Source organism: Lolium perenne, chromosome 2 (assembly GCF_019359855.2).
Source record: "Lolium perenne isolate Kyuss_39 chromosome 2, Kyuss_2.0, whole genome shotgun sequence".
NCBI lineage: Eukaryota > Viridiplantae > Streptophyta > Magnoliopsida > Poales > Poaceae > Lolium > Lolium perenne.
Window position 1 is genome coordinate 2,758,982 of NC_067245.2, and position 19,048 is coordinate 2,778,029.

The 19,048-nt window shown below is 43.8% G+C and overlaps 1 long non-coding RNA gene across 3 annotated transcripts in view; it reads right to left on the reverse strand.

The window, feature by feature from the left end:
- Positions 1-241: 241 nt before the first annotated feature.
- LOC127330929 (uncharacterized) overlaps positions 242-19,048 on the reverse strand; it is a 55,658-nt gene continuing 36,851 nt past the window's right edge. For all 3 annotated transcript variants that reach the window (XR_007869466.2, XR_007869467.2, XR_011751256.1), the window contains 2 exons: positions 691-1,300; positions 242-586 (listed from right to left, as the gene is read on the reverse strand). This is a non-coding gene — a long non-coding RNA (uncharacterized lncRNA). The remainder of the gene's footprint in view (positions 587-690; positions 1,301-19,048) is intronic.

Here is a 19,048-nt window from a genome sequence, read left to right on the forward strand (position 1 = left end):
TTACCTACACAGTGGAGAAGACAATAGCCAATTCTTTGTCCTCTCAGCTTGCTGTGAGTTACTCACAGCCAGTCTGAATCTTATGAAAACAATCCATTAGTCTGAATAGAAGGTCCAGCAGTAATTAAGAGGTGTGGATGATAGAACAATAAAGGGTTGCTGCACTAAGAGGAGTACTAACTCTGATGAGCAGAGTGTCGTAAAGAAATTAAATGATACATTGCACTCTGAAAACCGAAGATCAAGAACTGTCACTCAATTTGGTTCTGTTCACTAACTGAAAGACAGTGCAAAAGCTGCAAAAGCCTTTTCTCTCCGTTCCTTCTTCAATCACTAATTAAACCGAAGAACATCAACTGAACCGCCCAGTCTTTACATATACATATTCGCATATTAGAATAGTGGAAGCAGTACAGACATGTTTAAAATACATAAAACAAACCAAACCGAACACATTCATGCTTTGTTAAGACATGCTACATATTAATTAAGAAACCTTGGTGTACTGAGATGCACATCCCGTACTCTCTGTTCTTCCCTGGCAGCAGCTTTCCCTCATCCGGCTCTCTTCAAGGCCGTCAACTGTCTGTAATTCATGAGTAGGTGTCAGATTTGTTTAAAGACAAAAATATCGAGTGATGCTTGACGTAATGGAATGATCCAATCAGTAATCTGATGGTCAGTTCATACCCATCCCTGCAGCAAAACGAGCTCAGGATCTCAAGTCTCATTTCCTTGCTGGGCTTGGATAGAACCCCCGAGGACCAGCAGGGGCATGGCGCCCTGCCGTGGTGCTGACCCCGGACACCCACCAATCTTTTCACCGTTTGAATGTGGTAGTGGGGCCAAGATCGCGTCGGCGGCCAACGTATGCCGCTGGCTAAAGCTGTGGAGCAGAGGACGCGCCGGCAAAGGTCGAGATAATCCCGCCGCCACTGTGCTCGCAAACCGAGAGAGAAGAGGTAAGGCCATAGAGGGAGAGGGGAGTAGAGGAGGAAGAGGTCAGGTGACGTACCTACGCACCGCCGCGCGTAACCGATGGTCGCCGCCGTACCTGTGTTCGACGTGGGTGTCTTTGTCCTCGGTGCTCCCTGCTCGCCATTTCACCTCCACGTCGGTGGCGTCGCTACCACCCTAACTCCCTCAGGTGACGCGGTGGGCAGATCACCATTTCGGTGTTCATGTTGAGATGCACAATGATATGCTCACCAAAGTGACCATGCACCCCAAAATGCTACCGATCCTCAAGTAAACGATGTTGGATACCAATATACAGTACCATATCCTGATATCCCACAACCTGGTTATAAGAGGAAATGGGAGATATAAATTCAGGAAAAATTACAAGAATGAGGAAGTACAATCAACCGCATTATTCATGGTGAGCAGAGTGGCCAGATCTACACATGACACCTTGACTAAACATGCCAAAAACTGAAGGAGAAATGCCCTAGAGGCAATAATAAAGTGGTTATTATTTATATCTTTATGTTTATGATAAATGTTTATATATCATGCTATAATTGTATTAACCGAAACATTAGTACATGTGTGATATGTAGACAACAAGAAGTCCCTAGTATGCCTCTTAAACTAGCTTGTTGATTAATGGATGATTAGTTTCATAATCATGAACATTGGATGTTATTAATAACAAGGTTATATCATTATATGAATGATGTAATGGACACACCCAATTAAGCGTAGCATAAGATCTCGTCATTAAGTTATTTGCTATAAGCTTTCGATATATAGTTACCTAGTCCTTATGACCATGAGATCATGTAAATCACTTATACCGGAAAGGTACTTTGATTACATCAAACGCCACTGCGTAAATGGGTGGTTATAAAGGTGGGATTAAGTATCCGGAAAGTATGAGTTGAGGCATATGGATCAACAGTGGGATTTGTCCATCCCGATGACGGATAGATATACTCTGGGCCCTCTCGGTGGAATGTCGTCTAAATGTCTTGCAAGCATATGAATAAGTTCATAAGAGACCACATACCACGCTACGAGTAAAGAGTACTTGTCAGGAGACGAGGTTGAACAAGGTATAGAGTGATACCGATGATCAAACCTCGGACAAGTAAAATATCGCGAGACAAAGGGAATTGGTAATGTATGTGAATGGTTCATTCGATCACTAATGTCATCGTTGAATATGTGGGAGCCATTATGGATCTCCAGATCCCGCTATTGGTTATTGGTCGGAGTGAGTACTCAACCATGTCCGCATAGTTCACGAACCGTAGGGTGACACACTTAAAGTTGGATGTTGAAATGGTAGAACTTGAATATGGAATGGAGTTCGAATATTTTGTTCGGAGTCCCGGATGAGATCCCGAACATCACGAGGAGTTCCGGAATGGTCCGGAGAATAAGATTCATATATAGGATGTCATTTTATGTGAATTAAAATGTCGCGGAAGGTTCTATGGAAGGTTCTAGAAGGTTCTAGGAAAGTCCGGAAGAAACCACCAAGGAAGGTGGAGTCCACATGGGACTCCACCTCCATGGCCGGCCAACCCTAGTGGGGGAGGAGTCCCAAGTGGACTCCCCCTTAGGGGGCCGGCCACCCCCCCATATGGGAGGTGGAAACCCCACTTTTGGTGGGAGTCCTAGATGGGCTAGGTTTCCCCCTCTTATGGAAGGTTTTTGGTTCGGGTCTTATTCGAAGACTTGGACACCAACCCTTGGGGATCCACCTATATAATGAGGGGCCAAGGGAGGGGGCCGGCCACCCCAAGACCACAAGCCGGCCCCCCTTGAGTGGCCGGCCACCCCCTCCCAAACCCTAGCCGCCCCCCTCTCCTCCATATCTCCCGCGTAGCTTAGCGAAGCTCCGCCGGACTTCTTCACCGCCACCGACACCACGCCGTCGTGCTGTCGGATTCAAGAGGAGCTACTACTTCCGCTGCCCGCTGGAACGGGGAGGTGGACGTCGTCTTCATCAACAACCGAACGTGTGACCGAGTACGGAGGTGCTGCCCGTTCGTGGCGCCGGAACCGATCGTGATCAAGATCTTCTACGCGCTTTTGCAAGCGGCAAGTGATCGTCTACCGCAGCAATAAGAGCCTACTCTTATAGGCTTTGGAATCTCTTCAAGGGTTAGTCTTGATCATCCCCTCGTTGCTACCGTCTTCTAGATTGCATCTTGGCTTGGATTGCGTGTTCGCGATAGGAAAATTTTTGTTTTCTATGCAACGTTATCCTACAAAAACAACTTAACTACACTGTAACTATACACTACAAGAAAAGTTGCCATGGCCGACGAAGTTGAAGTCGCGCCGTGGTTGCTGGTGTACCATGGCCGACGATTTTGGTCCCTCCGTGGTGCATGTCAAAACTTTTTTTTTTCTCGTTTTTGAGGCCACCTAGCCCGACGAAAGCGGCCAAAACGTCGCGTATGGTGGCCCGGGACGTGGTGCATCGCGAATTCTCGGGTTCGCCGGCCGAGTCAACGCAAATCCGCACCGCCGAGGGATGTAGGGCCCAGATGGCAGCCTCTCTGGCATTGTTTTTTTTCTCGATCGCGCCATCTCGTTCAACGTTCTCCGATCGAGCCGTTTACGATGCAGGATCATGGGTCCCGCATGTCATCCTCTATGAACCAAAATTCTTTCTATTCTTGGATTTTTTTTGACCCCCTGATTTCTGGCTACTTCCTTTTTCTTTTGATCCCTTGCCGCCTTGGAAACGTTGAGACCGCTGCTGCTAAATGGGACCCGCATGTCATCCTCTATGTGCAATCAACTTTCTTTTCTTGGAGTTTTTTTTGGCACCTCAAATTTGGTCACTTGCCTTTTTCTTTCGATCCCCTGCCGCCTCTCAAACGGTGATACCGCCGCTAAATGGGACCCGCATGTCATCCTCTATGTACTATAAAACTTTCTTTTCTTGGAGTTTTTTTTGGCACCTCAAATTTGGTCACTTGCCTTTTTCTTTCGATCTCATGCCACGTTTGAAACGTTGAGGAACCTGCTGGCTCATGGGACCCGCATGTCATCCTCTATGTGCTATAAAAGTTTATTTTCTTGGTTTTTTTTCACCCTCTGATTTTTGGCAATTTGTTTTTTCTTTTGATCCCCTGCCGCCTCTCAAACGGTGATACCGTCTTGCTAAATGGGACCCGCATGTCATCCTCTATGTACTATAAAACTTTCTTTTCTTGGATTATTTTTGGCTCGATATTTGGTCACTTGCGTTTTTTCTTTCGATCTCATGCCACGTTTGAAACGTTGAGGAACCTGTGGCTCATGGGACTGCATGTCATCCTCTATGTGCTATAAAAGTTTATTTTCTAGGGATTTTTTCACTCTCTGATTTTTGTCTATTTCCTTTTTCTTTTGATGCCTGCCTCCTTGGAAACGTTGAGTAAGTCGCTTACTCATGGGACCCGCATGTCATCCTCTATGTACTATAAAACTTTCTTTTCTTGGATTTTTTGGCACCTCATATTTGGTCACTTGCCTTTTTCTTTCGATCCCCGCCGCCTCTCAAACGGTGATAACGCTGCTAAATGGGACCCGCATGTCATCCTCTATGTACTATAAAACTTTCTTTTCTTGGATTTTTTGGACACCTCATATTTGGTCACTTGCCTTTTTCTTTCGATCCCCGTCGCCTCTCAAACGGTGATACCGCCGCTAAATGGGACCCGCATGTCATCCTCTATGTAAATCATGTTTCTTTTCTTGAATTATTTTTGGCTCTGATATTTGGTCACTTGCCTTTTTCTTTCGATCTCATGCCACGTTTGAAACGTTGAGGAACCTTGGCTCATGGGACCCGCATGTCATCCTCTATGTGCTATAAAAGTTTCCTTTGTTGGATTTTTTCACCCGCTGATTTTTGGCTTGCCTTTTTCTTTTGATCCCCCGCCCCTTTGAAACGTCGAGTAAGTGCTGGCTCAAGGGACCCGCACGTCATCCTCTATGTCCATCAACTTTCTTTTCTTGGATTTTTTGACCCCCTAATTACTAGCTACTTTCTTTTTCTTTTGATCTCAAGCCGCATTTCAAACATTGAGACCGTCACGCAAAATGGGACCCACATGTCATCCTCTATGTACAATAAATCTTGGATTATTTTTGGCTCGATATTTGGTCACTTGCCTTTTTCTTTCGATCTCATGCCGCCTTTGAAACGTTGAGTAAGGCTGTGGCTCATGGGTCCCGCATGTCATCCTCTACGAACAATAAAAGTTTCCTTTCTTGGAGTTATTTTTGACCCTAATTTCTGGCTATTTGCCTTTTTATTTCGATCCCCGCCCCCTTTGAAACGATGAGGACATTGTGTGTCGGTCCCACATGTCATCCTCTATGAACAATAAAAGTTTCCTTTGGTGGATTTATTTTATACCCCTAATTAATTTACGGCTATTTCCTTTTTTTCTTTTGATCCCTCGCCGCCTTGGAAACGTTGAGGATGTCACGCCTCATCGGTCCCGCATGTCATCCTCTCGTAACGATAAATGTTTTCTTTTCTTGGATTTTTTACCAACTGATTTTTATTTTTTATTTTCGACCCTCGCCTTTGAAACGTTGACGACGTCGGCTCATGGGTCCTCGATGTCGACCTCCCCGTACAAGAAACATGTGATATCTTGATTATTTTGCGGACAATAAACAGTGTATTTCGCTCGAGCTATTGCAAACGGATAAATTAAATCTTTATTGTTACAACTTATATCTTGAATCTCCTTGTTTTTTGTTTTGGCGAAGCATAGGACTTTCTGTTTTTTTTTTTTTTTTTTGAGAAAAATCCGAACTTTCATGTTCGAGTGGGCTGAAATTGTACGAGTCAAAAGGCCCGAAGGATAGTTCGAAGGCCCAGATGTCCAGATCCACCCAATTGAAATCTTTATTTTCTTGTATTTTTTTCACCCCCGATTTCTCGGCTACATCATTTTTCTTTTGGTCTGTGCCGCCTTGGAAACGTTGAGACCGCCGCAAAATGGGACCCGCATGTCATCCTCTATGTACAATAAAGTTTCTTTTCTTGGATTATTTTTGGCTCGATATTTGGTCACTTGCCTTTTTCTTTCGATCTCATGCCACGTTTGAAACGTTGAGGAATCTGGGCTCATGGGACCCGCATGTCATCCTCTATGTACAATAAAAGTTTGATTTCTTGGATTTTTGGCTATTTCCTTTTTCTTTTGATCCCCGCCGCCTTTGAAACGTTTAGTAAGCTGTGGCTCATAGGTCCCACATGTCACTGTATGAACGATAAAGCTTTCCTTTCTTGGAGTTTGTTTTGACCCCCTAATTTCTGGCTACTTTCATTTTCTATTGATCTCAAGCCGCATTTGAAACGTTGGGACCACTGCCGCACAATGGGACCCGCATGTCATCCTGTATGTACAATCAAGTTTCTTTGCTTGGATTATTTTTGGCTCCTGATATTTGGTCACTTGCCTTTTTCTTTCGATCTCATGCCACGTTTGAAACGTTGAGGAACCCGCGGCTCATGGGACCCGCATGTCATCCTCTATGTGCTATAAAACTTTCCTTTGTTGGATATTTTTTACCCTCTGATTTTTGGCTTGCCTTTTTCTTTTGATCCCCTCTCGCCCCCTTTGAAACGTTGAGTAAGCTGCTGGCTCAAGGGACCCGCATGTCATCCTCTATGTCCATCAACTTTCTTTCTTGGATTTTTTTGACCCCTAATTACTAGCTACTTTCTTTTTCTTTTGATCTCAAGCCGCATTTCAAACATTGAGACCGCCGCCGCAAAATGGGACCCACATGTCATCCTCTATGTACAATAAATCTTGGATTATTTTTGGCTCTGATATTTGGTCACTTGCCTTTTTCTTTCGATCTCATGCCGCCTTTGAAACGTTGAGTAAGCTGCTGGCTCATGGGTCCCGCATGTCATCCTCTAAGAAAAATAAAAGTTTCATTTCTTGGCGTTATTTTTGACCCCTAATTTACGGCTATTTGCCTTTTTCTTCGATCCCCTGCCCCCTTTGAAACGATGAGGACGTTGTTGGCATGGTCGGTCCCACATGTCATCCTCTATGAACAATAAAAGTTTCCTTTGGTGGATTTATTTTTGACCCCTAATTAATTTACGGATATTTCCTTTTATTCTTTTGAACCCCTGGCGCCTTGGAATCGTTAAGGATGCTGCTGCCTCATGGGTCCCGCATGTCATCCTCTCAGAAAGGTTAATGTTTCTTTTCTTGGATTTTGTTTACCAACTGATTTTTGGCTTTTTTTTCTTCTTTCGATCTCCTGCCGCCTTTAAAACGTTGACGACGCTGCTGGCTCATGGGTCCCACATGTCAGCCTCTATAAACAATAAACGTTGAGGATGCTGCTGCCTCATGGGTCCCGCAGGTCATCCTCTCAGAATGATAAATGTTTTCTTTTCTTGGATTTTTTTTACCAACTTATTTTTGGTTTTTTTATTTTCGATCCCCTGCCGCCTTTGAAACGTTGACGACGTTGTCGGCTCATGGGTCCCGATGTCGACCTCCCGTACAAGAAACATGTGATATCTTATTTTGCAGACAATAAACATTGTATTTCGCACTGAGCTATTGCAAACTGATAAATTAAATCTTTATATTTACATAAACAAACTTATATGTTGAATCTCCTTGTTTTTTGTTTTTCCGAAGCATAGGACTTTCCTGTTTTTTTTAAAAAAAATCCGAACTTTCCTGTTTTGGAGTGGGCTAAAATTGTACGAGTCAAAAGGCCCAGCAAGATAGTTCGAAGGCCCAGATGTCCAGATGCAGCCCAATTGAAATCTTTCTTTTCTTGGATTTTTTTCAACCCCTGATTTCTGGCTACTTCATTTTTCTTTTGGTCCTGTGCCGCCTTGGAAGCGTTGAGACCGCTGCTACAAAATGGGACCCGCATGTCATACTCTATGTACAATAAAACTTTCTTTTCTTGGAATTTTTTTGGCACCACATATTTGGTCACTTGCCTTTTTCTTTCGATCGCCTGCCGCCTCTCAAACGTTGATACAGCTGCTGCTAAATGGGACCCGCATGTCATCCTCTATGTACAATAAAGTTTCTTTTCTTGGATTATCTTTGGCTCCTGATATTTGGTCACTTGTCTTTTTCTTTCGATCTCATGCCGACTTTGAAACGTTGAGGCTGCTGGCTCATGGGTCCCGCATGTCATCCTCTATGAACAATAAAAGTTTCCTTTGTTGGATTTATTTTTTACCCTACTTAATTTCTGGCTATTTCCTTTTTCTTTTGATCCCCTGCCGCCTTGGAATAGTTGAGGATGCTGCTGCCTCATGGGTCCCGCATGTCATCCCCTCAGAAAGGTAAATGTTTCTTTTCTTGGTTTTGTTTACCAACTGATTTTTGGCTTATTTTTTCTTTCGATCTCCTGCCGCCTTTAAAACGTTGACGACGCTGCTGGCTCATGGGTCCCTAATGTCAGCCTCCCCGTACAAGAAACATGTGATATCTTGATTATTTTGCAGACAATAAACAGTGTATTTCGCTCTGAGCTATTGCAAAGGGATAAATTAAATCTTTGTTTTTACATAAACAAACTTATATGCTGAATCTCCTTGTTTTTTGTTTTTGCCAAGCATTGGACTTTCCTGTTTTGGAGTGGGCTTAAATTGTACGAGTCAAAAGGCTTCCAAAGACGATAGTTCGAAGGCCCGAGATGTCCGAGATGCAGACCATTTGAAATCTTTCTTTTCATGGATTTTTTGACACCCTGATTTCTGGCTACTTCCTTTTTCTTTTGATCCTGTGCCGCCTGGAAACTATGAGACCGCTATTGCAAAATGGGACCCACATGTCATCCTCTATGTACAATAAAAGTTTCTTTTCGTGGATTATTTTTGACTCCTGATATTTGGTCACTTGCCTTTTTTCTTTCGATCCCGTGCAAAATGGGACCCGCATGTCGTCCTCTATTTACAAAAAAAGTTTCCTTTCTTGGAGTTATTTTTTACCCTAATTTGTGGCTACTTCCTTTTTTTATCCCCTGCCGCCTTTGAAACTTTGAGGACTCTCGTGGCTCATGGGCCCCACATGTCACCTCTCGTGAACAATAAACCTTTCCTCTGTGAACACTAGCATTGACGAACTGAATGTGAACAAGGCTTTTTTTAGTAAATTTTGTCAACCAATTGCTAGCTTCTGTATATATCACTAGTAGTACATACATCGCGAAAGCATTAGAATATTAGACCATGTTCACAAGAATAACATCAAGTCTGAACTACATTAACAGAGTGATAAAATATATTGTTCGGACCAAGTACAAAATATAGGGAGTTAAACTAACACTATGCGAAATTGGCCCATCTCTTGCATATATCCCTCTAGCAAAGGGATCAGCCACTGACAAGTCATGTACCAACCAGCTAAGAACACCGTCCGAGCTGAACTTATCTAAGGATGGTAAATATCCAAACTGAAAATCAACATCTCTATAAGCGGTGTTCTTCGTGTCTAGCTGCTTGAACCGGGTATCCCACCAGATCTTCTTGTGATGATATCTTACACCAAAATTCATTACTTTGAGCATTCTAGTGTTACGTATAAAGAACCTCGAGACAATAACATCATTTCTCCTTCCTCGGTAGTCGAAATCGAAATTTCTTTGAGGTGGAGATCAAGGCATTCAATGGGACAGTGGCTCATTATGCAACACATGAACCTTATTGCCGGTTCTATAAAACCGCAAAGAAGTCAAATTAAGTAGTCAGTACAATAACAAAGTACTTCATAGCTATCAACTAATGAATATCTCGGGTGAGTTGAATCATGTGTTAATTGAGGACCGTGGAACAACATAATCCTCGACACGTTCCAATTTGATAGATGCACTTTTTTACATCTGTTATTGTCATTGTAAAGTTGGGGAAAGGTTACCAACATGGGAAACTCCAATCCGCAACTAGTTGCGGGTACACCCCATTTTTCTTTTGACACTTCCAAGTTTCCAAAAAAAAATGTAAACTAAAAGTCTGGACATACATTGTGTTCTATCATGTGCTTCTGTGAAGTTTCATCCAAAAATATGATAATATGTGATCTACACAAAAAAAAGAACAAATGATGTGTAAATAGTAAGTCACACTATTTACATATGTCTTCTCTTTTTTACACAGATCACATATTATCATGTGTTTATATGAAACTTCACAGATGCACAAGATACAACACATTGTATGACAAGAAGTTTAGTTTTGAACCAACATAATATAACTCCATTGTGGATGTTCTTCTAGTACAATTGTTCAACTGATCTAGGCTAATAACAAAGTTAACTCCATGTAACTCTACAGTTTTTGCTCATAGTGGTAAACAGTTAACAACAACGAATTTACCTGGATATATAGCTTCTCCGTGCAGGGAAAGCATCTAAGAAATGCAAGTAGTTGATCCAGACGAGGGCCGTCAGATTTTAGAACCAAGTTCTTCACTGTGCACAGAGAATTTTCCAAGCTTATGGGCATCATCCTCTACAGGACAATGGTACATATGTCAAAAAAAATAACAAAAATGTGAGTTAATTCAACAAGAAGAAGGCTGTTCTACCAAAAAGTTTATGCGTCCAATAACAAGTTGGCAGCCAGGGTACGACGCAAAGCCCAACACCATCAACTTTGGTGCGTTGGCGACCTGGATTAGTAGTGGAACATCATGAACACATATGACCAATCTCTCGAGGCAAGATGCATCCATAATTTGCACCGTGTCTAACTGAATAAGTTCGGTGGTGTTGCGTTTCCAATAGCTAGCCACACTAATTGTACGAAGATTTGGCATTTGAATGTTGAGTTGGGTGAACCCGTGGACCCCCTCAAGGTGAAGTGCCTCGAGCACAATACAACGGGTGAACAGGCGGTCGATGTTCGTCGCCTTACAGATGTAGACGTCATAGAGCAAGAGCCTTTTGAGTTGGGGGAAAGAAGCATGGAGTTGGCATGAATCTCGGGCAAATAACAAGAAGAAATGCGACAATGCGCAGCGTGGGAGCGCAGCGGGACGCGGAGAGCGGGAAGGAGCGCATCACCTGTTCCAAAGATCGAATACGAGGTTCTCGACGCAAGATAGGGTGCTGGACCGGAACCAGCTGTCGAGCGTGGTGTCGACCTTGCAAGTGGTTACGAAGGGGTCGATTGACACGCTTACGGCGGGGCCAGGGTGAGCGGCGAGGATACTGGAGACCGCGGCGATGCGTTTGTGGTTTTGCTTGGCGAGTTGGTCGTCGATCTCGAGGTTAAGTGGGACGGAGTGCCAGAGGTGGCGCCACCGTTTGGAGACCAAGGTTGTGCTTACAGCGGATATAGTGGGCAGGTGGGAGATGATGATGTGGAGAATCTGGTCCGGTAGGCGGCTGATGAGGTCGTTGTCGCCGACGAGGAGGTTAAGTGGGACGGAGCGCCAGAGGTGGCGCCACCGTTTGGAGAGCAATGTTGTCCTTACAGCGGATATCATGGGCAGGAGGGAGATGATGATGTGCAGCATCTCGTCGGGGAGGCGGCTGATGAGGTCGAGGCTCGACGGAGGATCTTCCCGATCTGGCTCGACCCGCCTTCGGGAGTTGAGCGGCTCCGCCTCCATCTGACACGGCGGCGACACACGCAACGCCGCAGTCGTATGCTCGAAGTGTGTAGCAGGTAGCAGAGCGGATCTGCTGGACAGGGGAATAGGCGCAGCGGCGGTGGTGAGGACAGAAAGGTACTCGGCGGTGGATTTAGGTGGATGGCGGATGCAAGTGCGCTGGGGGTTTTTGGAGGAGACGGCAAGCGCTATGCAAGGAACTATTGCGGCGGGCGGCCAGCCGGGGTGCCTGAGGAGAGAAAGGTATAATACTACTAATGATGCGGTGCGGCGTTTGCGTCTCCCTTCCCCACGCGTGCAGCCTTCACATTTCACAAGACGTGCGAGTTTTTCAACAGAGATTATCAAGTGGAGAGACTTTCCCTTGCACGCCGTGTAGCTGTATTTTGTCTCGTCAAATCAGCTCGGGACAGTTTCAGCAGAGTTTTTTCTTAGCATAATCATAATAGGCGAACATTACCACGGGCACACGGTAGTGCACATCCAACTTCTACTACTCAATCCTCCATATGCTGCACAAACCACCACTTTAACTTTTTCTTCGCAGTTTTCATGATTTTTAGCAGTTTCCACCATGTGGTGGTCTAATCTGTTGCAATTTTTACCACTTGGTCATCTGATCAGTTATTTTGTCATGTCGATAGCAAAATCAACAAGTGGATGCCAACTTTTTTGAAGGGCTACTCTCTAAAACACAGTTTGCATTATGACATGTTTGGTATTTTCCCTAGGTAGTACATCCAAAAAAAAATTGTCTACATGCTTTTATTTGCCTATTTTAAGCACCTTTTACCATGATTTCAAATTTAGGTCAAACTCACGGGGGCCATAGGATGCACGGCATTTATTTGGCAATTGTTTCAGTATGGCCAACTAGTTAGGCCTCCTTTGGTTCATAGGAAATGGAAAGTATAGGAAAAGGAAAATCATAGAATTGGGATGTCATGTCTACTTGAATCCTATGGGAATCATGCTCCTTTGATTCATATGATTGTCATAGGAATTATGTTGGATTTGGTTCTTATGGGAAAAATTCCTATACAAGTCATTTGATTCATAGGAACTATTCATATAGGAATCTTGTAGTGCAAATCTTATAGGAAAAAACCATTAGCTAATACATCATGGAAAAGTTCCTTTGCCACAATCAAAGACACATCATGCCGAAGTTTTGTTCTAGGACATGGACACGTTCAAACTAATCATGGTAATAGATGATACAACATCGCACACATAAATACATTTTTTGAACACAGAAATGTCCCGAAGGACCTGGCGACCTTTGCTTTTATATTATGATGACGGTGGGATTACAGATCGCAAGCTAGGAGGACCCTCCAAGTAAAAGGAAACTACAGACAAGACATCCAAAAGTACAAAAAGAACTCTAGTTCTAGAAAAGGAAACTCCATCCGGTCCTTCTCCACCGAGCTCAGATTAGCCTCAAAGCGCGATCATCTTCTCCATCGAGACCGGCAAGATCAACCACCTACCGTCTCGTTGGCGCATGCGGGCACGTCGCCTCATGTTGAAAGTATTCGAGCAAGTCGCCGCTCATGTCGCAACCATCGTTGCTGCAATCCACCTTAAACAAGGAGGCAAATCTACTTAAATCCTCATCCTCTTCGTAGATGTCGTCGCCGATTCGGGCACACGAGACTGGGCAGGTTTCTTAAGCAGCTTCCGCATGCAATGTGATGTCCCTCCCCCATGCGAATGCACTGCTTAATACAAGGAAATTTACATGACTGTTGGCCCAAAGAAAAATACAGCTGGGTACAACCTAGTGAAGAAAGTACTAACCCTAAGTATAGTGGACGTCGTGCGATTTGAGAGCACAAACCGCAGATGAACGTTCTTCTCACCACATTCTTTTCCATAACACATTCACGGGAAAAGTCCATGCTTTCAGATGGAGGACTTTCACCTTGGAAGACGCCACAGCATCCCGGGCACGCGCCACCGGGCAGGGTCCTAGCGCTGCTGTCGCATGCAACCTTCTTGCACGAACAACACTGCTTAATACAAGGAAATTAACACGACTGTTAGCCCAAATTAAAATACATCTTGATGAACCTAGTGAAGAAAGTACTAACCCGCCAAAATGGAGGTTGTGCGGATTGAGAGCACAAACCGCAGGTGAGCAGTCTTCTCAATTTAGCATCGTCGACAAAAGCTCTAAAGCTACCAGGGGGGACCTCCATGCCCAACGATTCTAAATGGGAATATGAATTTAGAGGATGTGAAGGAGATAGGGATAGAGGGTCGTAGTCTTCGACTTGTATAGTATATATAGGCGAGGGAATTGCAGATTCCACCAAGGAACGAGATCCAGTGACTTCACTGGCGACTTGTACGTGAGTCATTCGATCAAGATCCAACGCACATGGTTGATCCAAATTTTAAACTTAAAATTAAACTCAATTTTCAAAGAGTAACGCTACATCTACGGACAATTTTCTACGGAATTCACCTTACGGACATACGTGGAGGCCAAGGGAGGGATTGAGGTCCTAGAATCATGGGAGGTGGGAGGGATTCAGCCAATCACACAAGGAGGAGGCAGTCCGTAAGGTTGGTCCGTGAGAATTATTCTGTAGGTGTAGGATTTCTGATTTTCAAATGAAGTAAAACTTTACTAGAATACTTAAGAAAGATATATATCTTACTGTAATGTTTTCGATTTTTTTTGAGCAACTTAAAATGTGACTACAAATTCTGGATCAACTGTGTCCGTTGGATCTTGATCCGATGGCTCATGTACGTAAAGTTGCATTTTGGAGTAAGTAAAGTCACTGGCCTCAAGTTCCACCACCTCATACTTCGTATGTTGCACAAAAACACCATTTGGAAGGATATTTTGCGGTTTCCACCATGTCTTGCTCCTATCTGTTGTGATTTCACCACTTAATCTTCTAATCTTCCAATTATTCTGGTAAATATTCTCTTACTTTGCATCTCAAACATTTCCCTGACTTTGAGTCCCTGAACGCGCGCTAGTACACTCAATAAAGACAGAGAGAGAGAGACGCTGAGGAGGACTTTGAGTTCTAGTACCTCACCTGCCCGAAATAAGTACGCTGCAGCCCTGACACCTGCCCTAAGTACGTCCGGTCAAATCGATGCCTTGCCTTGCACGCCGTCTCGCGCGCATCCATGTCTTCCCGATGAAATTGTCAGTCCAATAAAATCGGAAATTTAATTCGGCTATTGGGCGGATATGCTACCTCGACCCAAAAAAACATATTTTTAATTTTCAAAAAATTCTAACAAAAAAATCCGCATGTACTTCTCGATAATCTATGTGTGTTCGTGTAGTTTCGTGAAAAGCCGATAATTTTTGTGGTTGATGTAAGAAGACAAAAGCAAGTACTCCGTATTACAAACAGCTTTATTTTTAGCAATAAATTTTATCTTTTTTACATAGCCCAAACGACAATTTAGTTTTTTATGGAAAGACTTTATGCGCTCTTAGCATGTGAAGATGAAAAGATTAATTTTTTGTTTGGAATTTTTTTACATTTCAAAATATATAGATGTTGCAGTTCAAACTAAAGGGAGCATACGCAACCAGGAGCCAACACATCCTCCCCCACAACATATGATGAGATTTCTATTTGCGACGCTTCCGCGATGCCTATCACATGTCTGTATAGCCGCAGCTAGCACCATCGAGCACGCCCCAATGCTCTGTGTATTGTCTTGTCAATTCAATGGTCAAGGTAATCTGACCAAAAGATACTTCTTGGAGTACGCGTGCGCCTTATTCCTTGAAATGGAGGTAGTGTGGCCCAAATGCGAAAAGTGTTACTCCTCCTATTCTAGTATACCATACTACGTATTACTCAAAACAAGTTAGAAGTTATGTCAAGTATGACTAGTGCAAATAAACCCTCTGGCATTAAGAGTATGTTAGAAGTTCGGATCATGATGAACAAGTTAAATGTAATCTTCAAAACGTACAGCTATGTCAAGCATGACTAGTGCAAATAAACCATCTGGCATTAAGAGAAACATCAAATAGTACAAAACACCTGAACAAAAACGAAATTACAACAAAATCCTTGAGATGCCCTTCGTCTTCAACCTCCAGACCGTGTCGACAGCACCATGGCCGACACTAATCCAACCCAGGAAGCCAGAATCCTAGGATAAGCAAGCTCGGAAGGTAGGTGGCCACGGAAGCTCTAGCACGTACCAATTCAGCACGCGCGAGGGCCCGCCCAAGATCTCAATCGGCACGGTGTGAAGCCGGTCCTCGTCTCGAGCTCTCTCGAAGCGTGAGAGCTCGCCGGATTCTCCGTCGAGAGCAAGAATGAAGTTTCCGAGCCCACCGAACACGTACCACTTTGGAAGAAACGGGCGTTGCACCCCACAAAGAGGATATCCGATGTGCCTGTGTGCGTGGCGTGGAGAGGCACGATGGCGCCGGAGGAGGTCCAAGCGTGGCCACCAGGGCCAGGCGAGAACACGCAGGTCTTGCGGATGCCGTCATGATAGATCAGGCACGTCACCCCGTAATTTGACAGATCGATGCGCGCCGCAGCGTCCTCGCCATGGAGGGCGGCGCCCAGGAACAAGCTTACGAATGTTGTGTGCGAAACAGCAGGGGGTGGAGGGACCGTCACGTACTGACCTGCCAGGGGATCGCAGACGACGAGACGTGAAGGCTGCTCGAAAGGCTTTCCGTGTTCGGTGTGGTCGAAGTCCGCAAGGAGTAGGAGGCTGCCCCGAGAGTCGGCGAGCTCCAAACTGAAGTCGCCGTTTGGCGCCCGTGGGAGGAAGTCGAGCGCGAGATTATTTGCGGCGACCCCGGCCCAACATGACGAGGAAGAGGGAACGAAGTGGGGCAGCAAGCCAGACGACCGATAGTGACAATGGGAGAAGCTGATGTGGTAGTGGCCGGCGACTATGGAGGATGGCGCGCCGTGGCAAGCGGAGAGGACACGGAAGTCCTCCGCCGCGATGACCTTGCGCCAGCTCCTGCAGGCGAACGCGGCGCGGACGAGATCCAGAGGCGAGGTGAGGCGCAGGAACACCAGCCCGAGAAGTTCATCCGGGATGGCGTCACCCTTGTCCTCCTGCCCGGACTTCCTCTGAGCATTCTTCCGGCGGGGCGGCTGTGCCCCATCTCCGGCTGGACCTAGCTCGCGTACGGGGCGAGGTGTCTGTAGGGAGGAAGCTAGGGAAGTAGCGAGGCGGCCGGCTTGGTAGAGACTAGAGGAGTTAAGGAGGAGACTTCACGCTGAAAAAGTTCCGTGGAATCAAATTCCTATATTGGTTAATTACATGCAAGGATGAGCAGAGTAGTTGGTTGTGTAATTGAGACGAGATTACGAGCTTGATCCCCACACACGAACCACATCGTAAAGCTTCATGAAAGAAAAATAGGAAAACAACAAAATTGTGTGGCACAACAGTTGCTTTCTCCAAGTTCCTATAGAGGGAGTACTATGAACATATTCAAACTAGACAAATCATGTATCTACCCCCTAACCCCTAAAACTCAGTCTTATGAAATCTAGCATAAAGAGATCGAAGTCGTTTTGGGTTTCAAACATGGAAATTTCAAGAACATCCCAAAAGCTTTATTTTAGAGTGACTAAGAAGGATCCATGCTTACCTTTTCATGTTCATGTTTTAAACTTGTTTAAATCATGGTCAAACCTAGGATTTGACCAAGATTCAAATGGGCCTAAAAATTCAGAAAAATCAAAAGAATGAAAAACCAAAGCACATATATAGCATTCTTATGCCATATATATAGTAAGCATTCAAGTTGATAAACAAGGTCTAGACATATATATTCAAACCAGAAAAATCATGTATATATCTACCCCTAAAACCCTAAACTCTGTCTTATGAAGTCAATCATGAAGAGAAGTGGTTTTGGGTTTCAAACATGGAAATTTCAAGAACCTCCCGAAAGCTTCATTTTAGAGTGACTAAGAAGGATCCAGGCTTATCTTTTCATTTCATGTTTTAAACTTGTTTAAATCCTGGTAAAACCTAGGTTTGATGAAGATACAAATGGGTGGGCACAATATTCAAAAAATCAGAAAAATGAAAAACCAAATCACATTGTCTTCTTATGACATATCGTAAGCATTCAAGTTGATAAACAAGGTATAGATATATCCAAACCAGACAAATCATGTATCTACCCCCTGTCGATCTTATGAAGTCTAGCATGAAGGGAAGTCGTTTTCGGTTTCAAACATGGAAATTTCAAGAACATCCCAAAAGCTTCCATTTTAGAGTGACTAAGAAGGATACAGACTTCCTTTTTTATTTTCATGTTTTAAACTTGTTTAAATCTTGGTCAAACCAAGGATTTGACCAAGATTCAAATGGGCCTAAAAATTTAGAAAAAAATCAAAAGAGAATGAAAAAACAAAGCACATAGCATTCTTATGTCATATGTATAGTAAGCATTCAAGTTGATAAACAAGGTCTAGACATATTCAAAGCAGAAAAATCATGTATATATCTACCCCTAAAACCCTAAACTCTGTCTTATGAAGTCAATCATGAAGAGAAGTGGTTTTGGGTTTCAAACATGGAAATTTCAAGAACCTCCCAAAAGATTTATTTTAGAGTGACTAATAAGGATCCATGCTTACCTTTTCATTTTCATAATTTAAACTTGTTTAATCTGTGTCAAACCTAGGATTTGACCAAGATTCAAATATATGGGCATAAAATTCAAAAAAATTCAGAAAAATGAAAAACAAAAGCATATAGTCTTCTTATGTCATATAGTAAGCATTCAAGTTTAACCTATTTAATTATAGATTCGTAGGTTGATTTTTCTACCTTTTTATTATTATACTATGCAGCACATGTGTGTTTGCCCGTCGAGTGAAACTCGGAGGAAGAGGGATCACTCGGAAGGAGAGAAGAAGGGAGAGCATTATGGTGTCTCCCCTTTTTCGGGTGATGATGTTGACTTTTGTGCAGGGTTTGTCAGTGAGCAGGAGGTGCGAGCGAGCGAGCGAGCGAGTCGAGCGAGGCCGAGAATGAGAGAGATTTGTTTTTTTTGTGAGAGAGACAACCGAAGGATCCAGAAGGACCCACAGGCTTCCAATACGCATCCTGATGCCGTGATGCGTCTTCTCTTGACAAAGAAGATGGCTGGGAGTTTGCGTACCTATTGCACGTGACTTGTGCTCACTGAAGTGTGGGACCTCACGCGTGGGCACCACACGTAAGTGACAGACCTGTTGGTGTAAAAACTCGGTTGATTATTATAGTGCATTAGAACAAAGTTTCCTATGGATTCAAGGGTAGGAAATCCAAGTTAACTCATTTACATGACATTATTCTTCTTATGTCATATAGTAAGCATATTCAAGTTGATAAACAAGGTTTGGACATATTCAAACCATACAAATCATGTATCTATACCCCCTAACCCTAAACTTTGTCTTATGAAGTCAAGCATGAAGAGAAGTGGTTTTGGGTTTCAAACA